The following is an 11,397-nucleotide window of genomic DNA, read 5'->3' on the forward strand; positions in this document are numbered from 1 at the left end:
ACTAATGAGCTAGCCCTCCTTGTGAATTTATAACATGGCTTGCAAAAGTAAGATACACAAGAAACTTTGATTAATTGCCCAAATGAGGTGTTTGGAGAAAAGGTGCATCAGAAGTACCATCCAGGAGAGCAAGAGCTCACCATGGTTCAGACAATTCCAAGGAGACTTAGCAAAGGAGGAGACCCTTGAGCACAGGCTTCCCTGAGGGCAGACTGCAATACAGAGGAGGGTGGTCACCAGTGGTAAAGACATAGTGAAAGAAATGAATAAGGAACTGTGAGAAAGCTAGTCCTGCCTAAGCAGAGGTTTTATATTGTATAGAAGAGGGAGCCTATATTGGAAAAATAGATTATTGAGGGATTTGGATGCTTGTGTAAGGATTTTGGACTTTACCCTTAAGTCTAAAGGAGCTACTGGAAGTTTTTCTGCAGAAAGGGACAAATGTAAGAGCAAAGTTTCATATGAGTTAGCATGTGAATAAGAGTAAAAACAAGAGCTTTGGAGACTGTGCCTTACCTTTACTCTCTAAAGCCTCCTCTAGGGCTGCACATGCAATCAGTGCATGTTAAATGAATTTAAAAGTGTGAGGAGGTAGGATGGTAAGTGTTGAAATAACCCAGCTATTCGACGACAAGGGTCTGGTGTATAACGGTGGAGCCAGTGAAGAGAAACAGCACTTGGCAGCTGATTGATAAAAAAAGAAAAAAAGGGAGGGGTGGGGATAGGACAATTATACAAATGTGCTCTCATTACATCTGTAACAAATCATCAGTTGTAACAAATGCCCCACACCAATGCAAGGTGATGATAGTGGGGTGGTGTATGGGAATCCTGCATTTAATGCATGACTATTCTGTAAACCTATAACTTGTCTCATAAAGAAGAAAAAAAAATTTTAAAGAAGCTTCAAGAATATACTGTATTTGAGATTGTGAACTAGAATTACTGGGAGATGTTAAAGTTTCTTGAAACACTGGGAAAATAAAGAAACCGATTCAGTTTGGAGATAGATGATGAAGTCAGCCTTGGACATGTTGAGTTCTACGATCAAAATAAATCCAGTGAAAGTCTGGAGCTATGAGTCTGGCGTTCTAGAAAGATATTTTGCCTGGAGTCACAGAGATACACACATCTACAAACAGGGCAAAGCTGAAGCCAAGTAGGGAAATCTCCAAGGGAGGGAGTACAGGGAGAATACAAGCGGATCACACACTGACCTTCTTGGTATCTTATCTGTGAACAACAGACTTGGGGTAAAGACCTTGGCTTCTCAGTGTTTTTTTTTTTTTTCCTCTTTCCTCAAAACAACTGCTAAGTGATCACAGCCCCACGAGAATTAACACAGGAAGAAGCACGGCAGCCAGTGGGTTTGGAACTTGGCTTTAGATGCTACCTCTGTACTCCTCCTCCTCTAGCAAGTGATGAAAATGCCCAGGATTGAGTCAGTCATGGACATATAAAAATGCCCCTGGGGATCTCAGAATATCTCAGGAGAGGAACATGAAACAATACTCAACTTCCTGCCTGTAAAGCAGGTAGAACCCAGAGCATCAGGATTTTAGTATTAGGCTAAGTGGAAGCTCATGTGCACTAAAAGGATGACATAACCTGAGATGTCAGGCACAACGTGAATTATATAAATATGCAATGAAGAATATCACATAACGAAACAATTTCTAATCAACTCAAGCAATATGGAAATTCCACAGGTTCCCAAGCCATGAGGTCTGGATTCTGGGCTAGTTTTACACCATGTGGCCTTCGATAAATCATCGTGAACACCCTTGATCGGACTCCTGACAGTTCACCACTGTCCCCACCATTGTCTTACTCCCATTTCCTCTTTCACTCCCTTTGCTTATCAATGGTCCCTTGTGATAAACAGAATTCTAAAAATGCACACACACACACACACACACACACAAAGTTTCCCATACCCTGGTTACTCCAGCACATGCAATTCTAGGTGTTGCTGTGAAGGGATTTTGCAGATGTAAGTGAAGCTCCAAATCAGTGGACCTGAAGATTATCCCAGCAGCCTTGATCTAATCACATGAGCCTTTTAAAATCAGAAAAGAGAAATAGAAAGGGATGTGAGAGAGATTAGAATCATGAGGTGAACTTGACTCACCACCGTTGCTGTTTAGAAGATGGAGGCACCAGTGAAAAGGAAGGTGGGCGGACCATTGGCACTCAGAGTGACCCCTGCTGGCAGCCAGCAAGGAAACGGGGACCTCAGTCCTGCAACCACAAGTTAACTGAATTCCACCACAGCCTCGTGAGCTTGGAACAGACCCGGAGCCCACCGACAAGAGCCCGGCTTGGCCAACACCGGGACCCTAAACAGAGAACCCAGTTGAACTGTGCTGGGCGCTGACCCCAAGAACTGTGATATGAAGCATGTGTTGCTTTAAGCCCCTACATTTGTGGTAATTTATTATGCAGAAATAGAAATTAAATACATCCCTTAAGGTTTTGGAATTTAAAAACTTGGACTTGTCAATACAAGGCCTAAACATCTCCAGATCATGAAAAACAACACACAAAACAGAACAAAACAAAAAAACCCAACCATACAAAACCTAGCTCTTCTTTCTTCTGTGTGCCCAAATTGATCTGTCCTTTGTTTCCTCATGCATTCATTCATTCATTCAACAAATATTTGTTGAGAGCCTTCCGTGCCCCACAGCCATGTTATGTACTGAATCTACAAAGGTGGGTATAGTATCACAGAAGCCAGCCAGTGAACTGAAGAAGGGCCATTGTATTTATGCCAGTCCCTCAGAGAAGTAAATTTAATACTTGCTCTTATTCTAGTAAAATCTAAGTCATGTGAGTCTAGAAGTAAGTACATCAAACTTTTAAATGGCCACACACATCATATTTTGCATAAAAGTTATAGTCATACTTTTTGTGGGAAGGGATGTAATAGATTTTCAGGATCACAAATTCCCAAAAGGGATGTTTGGCAATCGTGCCATTATGTTCCAACTATGGAACTTTCCATCGCCATCTATCAGCTACTCAACCAAACAATTGTGTTTTATATTTGATTTAAGTCGCCACATTTAGAATGCAGATTCTGGTTTGCTAATGTTCGTAGCCACATTGTTAAGAGTGGCCAAAGGGTGGAAGCAGCCCAGGTGTCCCCCTCAGTAGATAAACGGATGAACGGGTGTGATCTAGACATGCAATGGAGCATTGCCCAGCCATAGCCAGGGATGAAGTTCCTGATATGTCCTACACCACAGGTGAGCCTTGGAAGCATTGCGCTCGGTTTTATGAGCCATACCAGTTACACGAAGTGCCTGGAATAAGCAAATTCATAGAGATGGGAAGTCGGATAGATGTTTCCGGGGAAGGGAGGGGATGGGGAATTGTTGCTTGATGGATACAGAGTTTCTGTTTGGGTCATGGATGATGTAATGGTTACATAACATTGTGAATGCAATTAATTCATTACACTGAATTATACACTTAAAAATGGTTAAAATGGAAAAACAAAAAAAGATCACCCACATATGAAGTATATATTTCATACATAGTATTAAGCTGTGGAAATTTCTAGACAGATTTCATAGCTAAGGTTCTTAAAGGAGCAGGGGGAAGAAAAATATTTTGTACCAAAAGCACTTGTGAAGGTGTCATCATCGTCGAAGCTCTGATTCTCTTAAATTACACCAGAAAGTTCAATATTTATCCTGTTTTGCTGACACCCATATCAGTTTGTGATCAGCTTTTACGTCAAAACATTATGTTTCTAATTACACTACAAATGGCCTGAGATCTGAGAATCAACATGTTTCCTTTTAACTCTGTACCTCATCCTCCTAAAACAAAGTGTCCTCAGCCAGAATTTAGCTGGCAGATTGAAGGATGATTCATAAGGTAGAGTGGGATTCAACTTGGCTTTTCCACTGGCTGCACAGAGCCAGAGAGAAGCCAAAATGTGTTTGTTTCCATAAAACAAGCAGCTTTCACACAGCGACACATGGGAGCAGCCACAAGGAGAAAGAGTGTCGGATATTTTCTCGGAAACGTGGCCCGTTTGCTCAATAGATATATGCTATCACTGCAGAAGATCAAGCAAATTTCTCCTTAAGGCCGGGAAAATTTGACTGCATCTGGGTCAACTGGTGCTTATGGGGCTGAGAATTCAGAGCAGTGCTGTTGGAAATCCTTTTGACACAATCCTGTGGTTTAATGCATCTCTAGTAGCAGAATCTGTTTTTAGGAAAGAAATATTCAGTCTGCCTGTGGTTTCAATGAAACACCCTCAAAGAGTGTGCTGACATTACACAAAAACGACCTGTTCTATGCCTCTTACAGGATAGAATGAATAGAACTGCATCAACCACTTGGTATCTGGCCAAGAGGTGGTGGAGCAAACAAGATCCCTGCTGCCTCAAGGCCAGCTTGCCCAAGCTGCCCTGGACGTAGGAGGGCCACCTCGTTTTCCGAGAGTGCCACTAAGGTTAATTTGGTAACTGCTGGGTCATAATTAGGCTCACAGACATACAACATATATCCTCATAACTATTGGCAATTTCTCTTAAGGTGATTTCTTTAATTCCGATGGGTAATAGGTGATTCCCTTTGCATCACACCTTGCAACTAAAATCCTGACTTCTTCAAACTTTCACTTTTTCAGATTAAGTCATCCCACCCATATAAATCCCTTGTCTTTAGCACATCTTTGTCTTCCTCTCTAGACCATAAGCTTTGAGTGGTCTAGGCCCCACACAGTGTTTGGCATACAGTAGGTGCTCAATAAATGCCTGCTGAATTAAAGATTTTCAATTCTCCAGTTATCGGTACTATTCTCTTCTGGATTCATTTGTTTACCCGTGGATAGCTGAGGTTGACAGACCTTACAAACCAATCCAGCAAATTATGACTGACTGTTAAAATATGGAAACTCTATCCTGAGAGTGCCCTCTCCTAAGGTACCCTGGTCACTCTGGCTTCTCATCCGGGATCTGTGGACCTTCCAGAATGATCTGCAATCCAGCAGCTAAAGGGTTAATGCCAGGTGCAGCAGGGGGAGCTTCAGGGACTGGGACACCCTCTGCTGGTTGCTCCATGCCTACCATCTTGCATTGAACCAGGTTCTAAGTATTTTAAATACATTCCTGGCTCTGGCAATATTAAAATAACATATGATCAAGGGACATAAATTGAGATAATAAACCCCAAGTGTTATAAAGAGTCTGTCTTTCATTCAGTGTATCTAAATCAATAGTTGATGCTCTGTGGCCAGAGGCAATGCCTCAGTCTAAATGCTTAAGAAAGGTCAAGAAAGGCTGAGAGAAAGAAGCCACTATGGTGGGGATGGTAAGTTCAGCCTATTCTGCAAAGGATGCCTTGAGGAAGATGGGTCTTTAGTTCTCTTTCCTATCTTGGAAGGTGGCAGGTGAAAAGGCTGAGAAGCCAGCTACTACGGAGAGGAAACCTGAGGCCAAGACGGCTGATGCCAGTGGCAAGGTTAAGAAGAGCAGCCTCAAGACCAAAAAGCCCAAAAAAGGGAAGACTCACTGCAGCCGAAACCCGGTTCTAGACAGAGGAATTGGCAGATATTCCTGATCTGCAATGTATTCCAGAAAGGCCAGGTACAAGGGGAGGTATTCAGCAGCTAAATCCAGGATTGAAAAGAAAAAGAAGGTTCTTGCTACTGTCACAAAACCCATTGGTGGTGACAAAAATGGAGGTACCAGAGTGGTTAAACTTTGCAAAATGCCTAGATATTATCCTACTGAAGATGTGCTTTGGAAGCTGTTGAGCCAAGGCAAAAAACCCTTCAGTCAGCATGTCAGAAAGCTGTGATCCAGCATCACTCCCAGAACCGTTCTGATCATCCTCACTGGTCGCCACAGGGGCAAGAGAATGGTTTCCTGAAGCAGCTGCTACTCATGACTGGGTCCCTGGTACTCGATTGAGTTCCACTCCGTAGGGCACACCAGAAATTTGTTATTGCCACCTCCACCAAAATTGACATACGTGGTGTGAAAATCCCAAAACATCTCACTGATGCTTACTTCAAGAAGAGGAAGCTGCATAAGCCCAGACACCAGGAAGGTGAGATCTTCGACACAGAAAAAGAGAAATATGAGCTTACAGAGCAGCGCAAGGTTGATCAGAAAACTGTGGACTCACAACTTAGGCCAAAAATCAAAGCTGTTCCTCAGCTGCAAGGCTATCTGCATTCTGTATTCTGTCTCACAAATGGAGTTTATCCTCACAAATTGGTTTTCTAAACTTCTTGCAAAGAACCTAATTAAATAACTGATACATTTTGTTCATGTCAAAAAAAAAAAAGGATACCTCAAATATATCATCTGATTTTTAAAATCTCCCACAGTACTGTATTTATAGGGATGAGATTTGACAACCCTTTCAAAACTGAGAGAAGGTACCCACTTGCTGAATAGTTTATTAAGCTTTCTAGGGCTGATGTTGTTTAGGCATTTTATTTGTATTGTTTCATTTTATTTTACTCCTAATTTATGTTCTGGGAAATGAGAAGAGGCCCTGGAAAAAGAGCTAGATACAGTTGGAACAAGGAAATAGCTTTCTACTAGTTGCCTCCTTTTTTCTCCTTTCCATGGAAGAATATAGAAAATCATTATGAGCCCCTCGAGAAATGTCTGTTAGACAGTTGGCAAAGGAAATTTTCTGAATTGTAGTTTAAGAGACAAAATTTCTAGCAATAATCCCATCCATGGCCTCGAAACGATAGGAGGTAGGCAAGTCTTTTCGGGTAAAGTGGTGGGAGGGGATGTCTTAATTTGCTAGGCTGCTATGACAAACACCACACAATGGTTGGCTTAACAACAGGAAGCTATTGTCTCACAGTTTCAAAGGAAGTCTGAAATCAAGGCATCAGCAACGCCACACTTTCTCCCCAAAGTCCGTAGCTTTCTTGTGCCGGCCAGCCACAATCCTTGGGGTTCCTAGGCTTGCATCTCTGCCTTGTGTCCCATGTTCATCTTTCTCTCTTTATGTCCACTCTTCTAACTTCCACCAACTTCTGGCTCCATCCTGTGACCTGCTCTCACTGTGTCTGAACTTTTTTCTGCTTATAAAGGACTCCAGTGATACGGATTAAAGCCCACCCTGATTCAGTTGGGCCCACCTTAACCAAAAATAACTTCTTCAAAAGGTCCTATTTACAATGAGTTCATACCCACAGGAACGCAGATTAACATTAGGAGTTTTTTGTTATGACACATGATTCAATCTGCCACAGGGGAAATGTGCATATTTCCCATTACCTGACTTAGAAGATTTAGATCAAGGTTAAGAAGCAACAAAAGACATCTTTCCACTTCAGTGTCTCATTCTTCTTAAAGCTGCATGGCAACGGTTTTATGTAATATCACAATTTAACCTGCAATTGAAAGTTTAGTTTGTTTCTTGTCTTCTGCTCTTGCAAACGGTGCTGTGATAAATTCTGCATATTTTTTATTGATGAGTCAAAGGTCATATGCCTATTTCTGATGAGAGAAGCAGGCTGCAGAATACCACAGCATGAGTCCATTTGTGTTTTATTTTCAGTGACTTTATATATTCATGCATGTATATGTTTGTACAGGAATAATATATTTCTGGAAGGTTATACAAGAACTTGGTAAAGGTAGTTACCTCTAGGTGATAGGGACGGACTGAAGGGAGGGATCTTTCACTTTTACACCTGTGAGACATCTGTATCAAGTCATTACTATATAACAATCATTAATAAAAAGATGTCAGAAAATCAAACCAAGACAATGGCCCCAAATCAGTTGAGTTATGGATCAATAAGCACTTTTTTTGTATGCTATTAGCATATTTCAAAGCAATTCATATTTCATGGGAAAATATTCAGAAACTGAGAATGCCAATTATCCTGAATTAGGACTTAAATAACCATATATAGGCCTCCTCCATTTGATTAAGTTTGAAAACTTTCCAGTTTACAAGGCAGTAGAGCATAGTATTTAAGCTTTCAGGTGGGAGATTTTGATGTTCTAGGTTTGAAACCTCCCATACTATCAATAGGCCTTGAAATATTAATCTTAATCTTCCCTGGTTTCAGTTTTCTCATTGAAAAAAAATATGAATTAAAGAGTACTTTTTATCTCATATGGTCATTGTGAGGGATTATGATACAACATTTACAGAGCACTTAGCAATGAGCCTGAGGTAAGCACTCAATAAATGTTAATTACTCTATTTAGTATCACTGTTATTATCATGACTCTATAGAAAAGTTTTGATAGCAGCAAATCTAAAAAAAAAATTTAGAAAATTATTTTGATTGCACTAAGATAAACACAATATACAAAAAAATTTCTTCAATCTAATACTTGTACACATATTTAAGCTTCCCTCAGATGATGGAAGCTAAACAAGTTGGTGTGCACTGTTTTCAATTATTTATCACAGCAAGTCACCACAGCTAATCAATTCCAGTGGGTCAAGAAGCTATATTTATGCAGTATGTGCCAAAATCTCCCAAATTCAGCAGCATTTGCATTCAAGAGATAAATACAGCAGTTTAATGTTTTGGCGACTCCAAGAAAACAGAATCTGATCCAAATTAGGGAACTCTGTCCCCTCTCCCCCCTCTTTCATTTCTTCTGTCTCTTACCTTCACCTCCCCCAATTCCTGGACTGGTCCACAGGTAAGGAAGCCACACACAATCACCCCAGCAACCACCCGCACCCCCATCTAGTTGGACTCAGGACCAAACACCCTCCAGGATGAGAAGCAGATAACCAGAGCCAACCACTTCTTTCCTGATTTGCTCCTTTACCTCCACTGGTGGCCACTTACTGATGATTCTGCTTTTGTTCCTGCTATGTCCTCCTCTTGCCACCCCCTTCCCAGGGTCTGGAGCTCTGCTCTTGAAGCCAAAATACTAAAAATGCATGGCAAGGGTTCATAGCAGCCAAAAGGTGGAAGCAATTCAAATGTCCACCAACAGAGAAATGGATAAACAAAATATGGTATATCCAGATGATGGGATATTACTCAGCTTTAACAAAAAATAGAATTCTGATACATACGTCTACATGGATGAACCATGAAAACATCATGTTGAGTGAAATAAGTCAGACACAAAATGACAAATATTGTACCATCTTGCTTATATGAAATACCTAGAAGAAGTAAATTCATCGAGGCAGAAAGTAGATTAAAAGTTATAGAATATCATCCAGCCATATGAAGGAATGAAGTTCTGAAACATGCAACAACATGGATGAACCTTGAAGACGTCATTTTGAATGAAATAAGCCAGATACAAAAGAATATAGTGTGAGCTCACTGATATGAAATAATTAGAATAAGCAAACTCATAGAGTCGGCATCTAGAATATAGATTACCAAGGGCCAGGCTAAGGGTGGGGTATGGGGAGTTAATGCTTAAATTATACAGAGCTTCTACTTGAGTTGATTTTAAAGTTTTGGTAATGGTGGTAAGGGTAGCACGACGTTGTGAATGTAATTAATAGCACTGAATTATATATTTGAATGTTGTTAAAGGTAAATTACTAGAATAAAAATTTTAAAAAACACAGGACTGTACAACACAGTGAACCCTATTATAAATGATAGCCTATAGCTAATAGTATGATTATAAAAATGTTCTTTCATGAATCGTAATAAAATGTACCATACTAATGCAAGGTGTTAATAATAGGGTGGTATATGGGAAGTCTGTATTTTGTGCATGAATTTTCTGTAAACCTACAATTTCTCTAATTTTAAAAAAAGTTGCTAATGGCAGGGAACAAAGGGGAATGGGGAGTTAACATATAATGGGTGCAGGGTTTCTGTTTGGGGTAATGGGAAAGTTCTGGTAATGGATGGTGGTGAGAGTAGTACAATATTGTGAATGTGATTAATCCTACTGAATGGTATGTGTGCTGGTTTGAATGTATTATGTCCCCCAGAAAAGGCCATATTCTTTGATGTAATCTTATGTAGGCAGACATATCAGTGTTGATTAGATTGTAATTTGAGTGTTCCATGGAGATGTGACCCACCCAAATGTAGGTGATAACTCTGATGAGATAATTTCCATGGAGGCATGGCCCCACCCATTCAGGGTGGGCCTTGATTACTGGAGCAGTATATAAGCTCAGACAGAAGGAGCAGTTTACTACAGCCAAGAGGGACACTTTGAAGAATGCAGTGGAACTGAGAGAGGAGCTTCAGCTTACAGAGACATTTTGGAGACGGCCTTTGAAAGCAGACTTTGCTCCAGAGCAGCTAAGAGAGGACAAATGCCCGAAGAGCAACTAAGAGTGACATTTTTGAGGAGCTCAAGCCTAGAGAGGAACATCCTGGGAGAAAGCCATTTTGAAACCAGAACTTTGGAGCAGACGCCAGCCACGTGCCTTCCCAGCTAACAGAGGTTTTCCGGACACCATTGGCCATCCTCCAGTGAAGGTACCCGATTGCTGATGTGTTACCTTGGACACTTTACGGCCTTAAGACTGTAACTGTGTAACCAAACAACCCCCCTTTTATAAAAGCCAATCCATTTCTGGTGTTTTGCATTCCAGCAGCATTAGCAAACTAGAACAGTATGCTTGAGTATAGATGAGAAGAGAAAGTTTATATTGTATATATGTTCCCACAATTATAAGAGTGGGGGGGGGGTACTCAGAGACTAAAGAGACAATGACAGTTAAATGCAATACATGATCCTGGAGTGGATCTGATCACGGAAGAGAAAATTTCCAAAAGGACATCCATTATTGGGACATATGAAAAAATTGGAATATGGACTATATGCTTTATATCAATGTTAAATTTCTTGAACTTGATAACTGGTTGGTGGTTGCATAAGTAAATAACTTTGTTCTTAGGAAATGTGCATGCCAGTATTATTTGTTCAAGGAACATGTTGTATATAACCTGTCTCAAATGTTTAGAAGATAGATGGATAGATACATAGATAGATACATAGGTAGATGATAGATAGAATGATATGGCAAATTTGGCAAAATATTAAAAGTTGGTTGATCTGGGCATGTGGGTGGGGGTTATTTTGGAGTTCTTTATATGGGGTTTGTATTATTTTTGCAACCAGCCTGTAGGTTTGTATTTCAAAGTAAAATGTTTTTTAAAATGCATGGCAAGTGCCATCTGGATTCCATAACACTTTAGCACCACATTTTCCAAATTAAGGCCCTAATCACCCTACAGTGGGGGAAACCCAAAGTCATGACCCTGGCAAGTCTGGATTTGCATGGATGCCTCATGAACACCCCTTCTCTCATATGTCCATCACCTTTCACAACTTATAGATCCTTTTCCTTTTAATTACAAAAGCAGCATTTTCTTTCTGGAAAATAACAGACGTGCATTAAGAAAAAATAAGAGTCTCCCTCCCCAAAGTTGACCAC

At 40.5% G+C, this 11,397-nt stretch overlaps 1 pseudogene; it reads left to right on the forward strand.

Moving 5' to 3' along the window:
• Window positions 1–5,322: 5,322 nt before the first annotated feature.
• On the forward strand, window positions 5,323–6,254 carry LOC119542950 (annotated as a pseudogene).
• The last annotated feature ends 5,143 nt before the right edge of the window (window positions 6,255–11,397 follow it).

The sequence above is a fragment of the Choloepus didactylus genome, chromosome 8, assembly GCF_015220235.1.
Source record: "Choloepus didactylus isolate mChoDid1 chromosome 8, mChoDid1.pri, whole genome shotgun sequence".
In the NCBI taxonomy this organism is placed as follows: domain Eukaryota; kingdom Metazoa; phylum Chordata; class Mammalia; order Pilosa; family Megalonychidae; genus Choloepus; species Choloepus didactylus.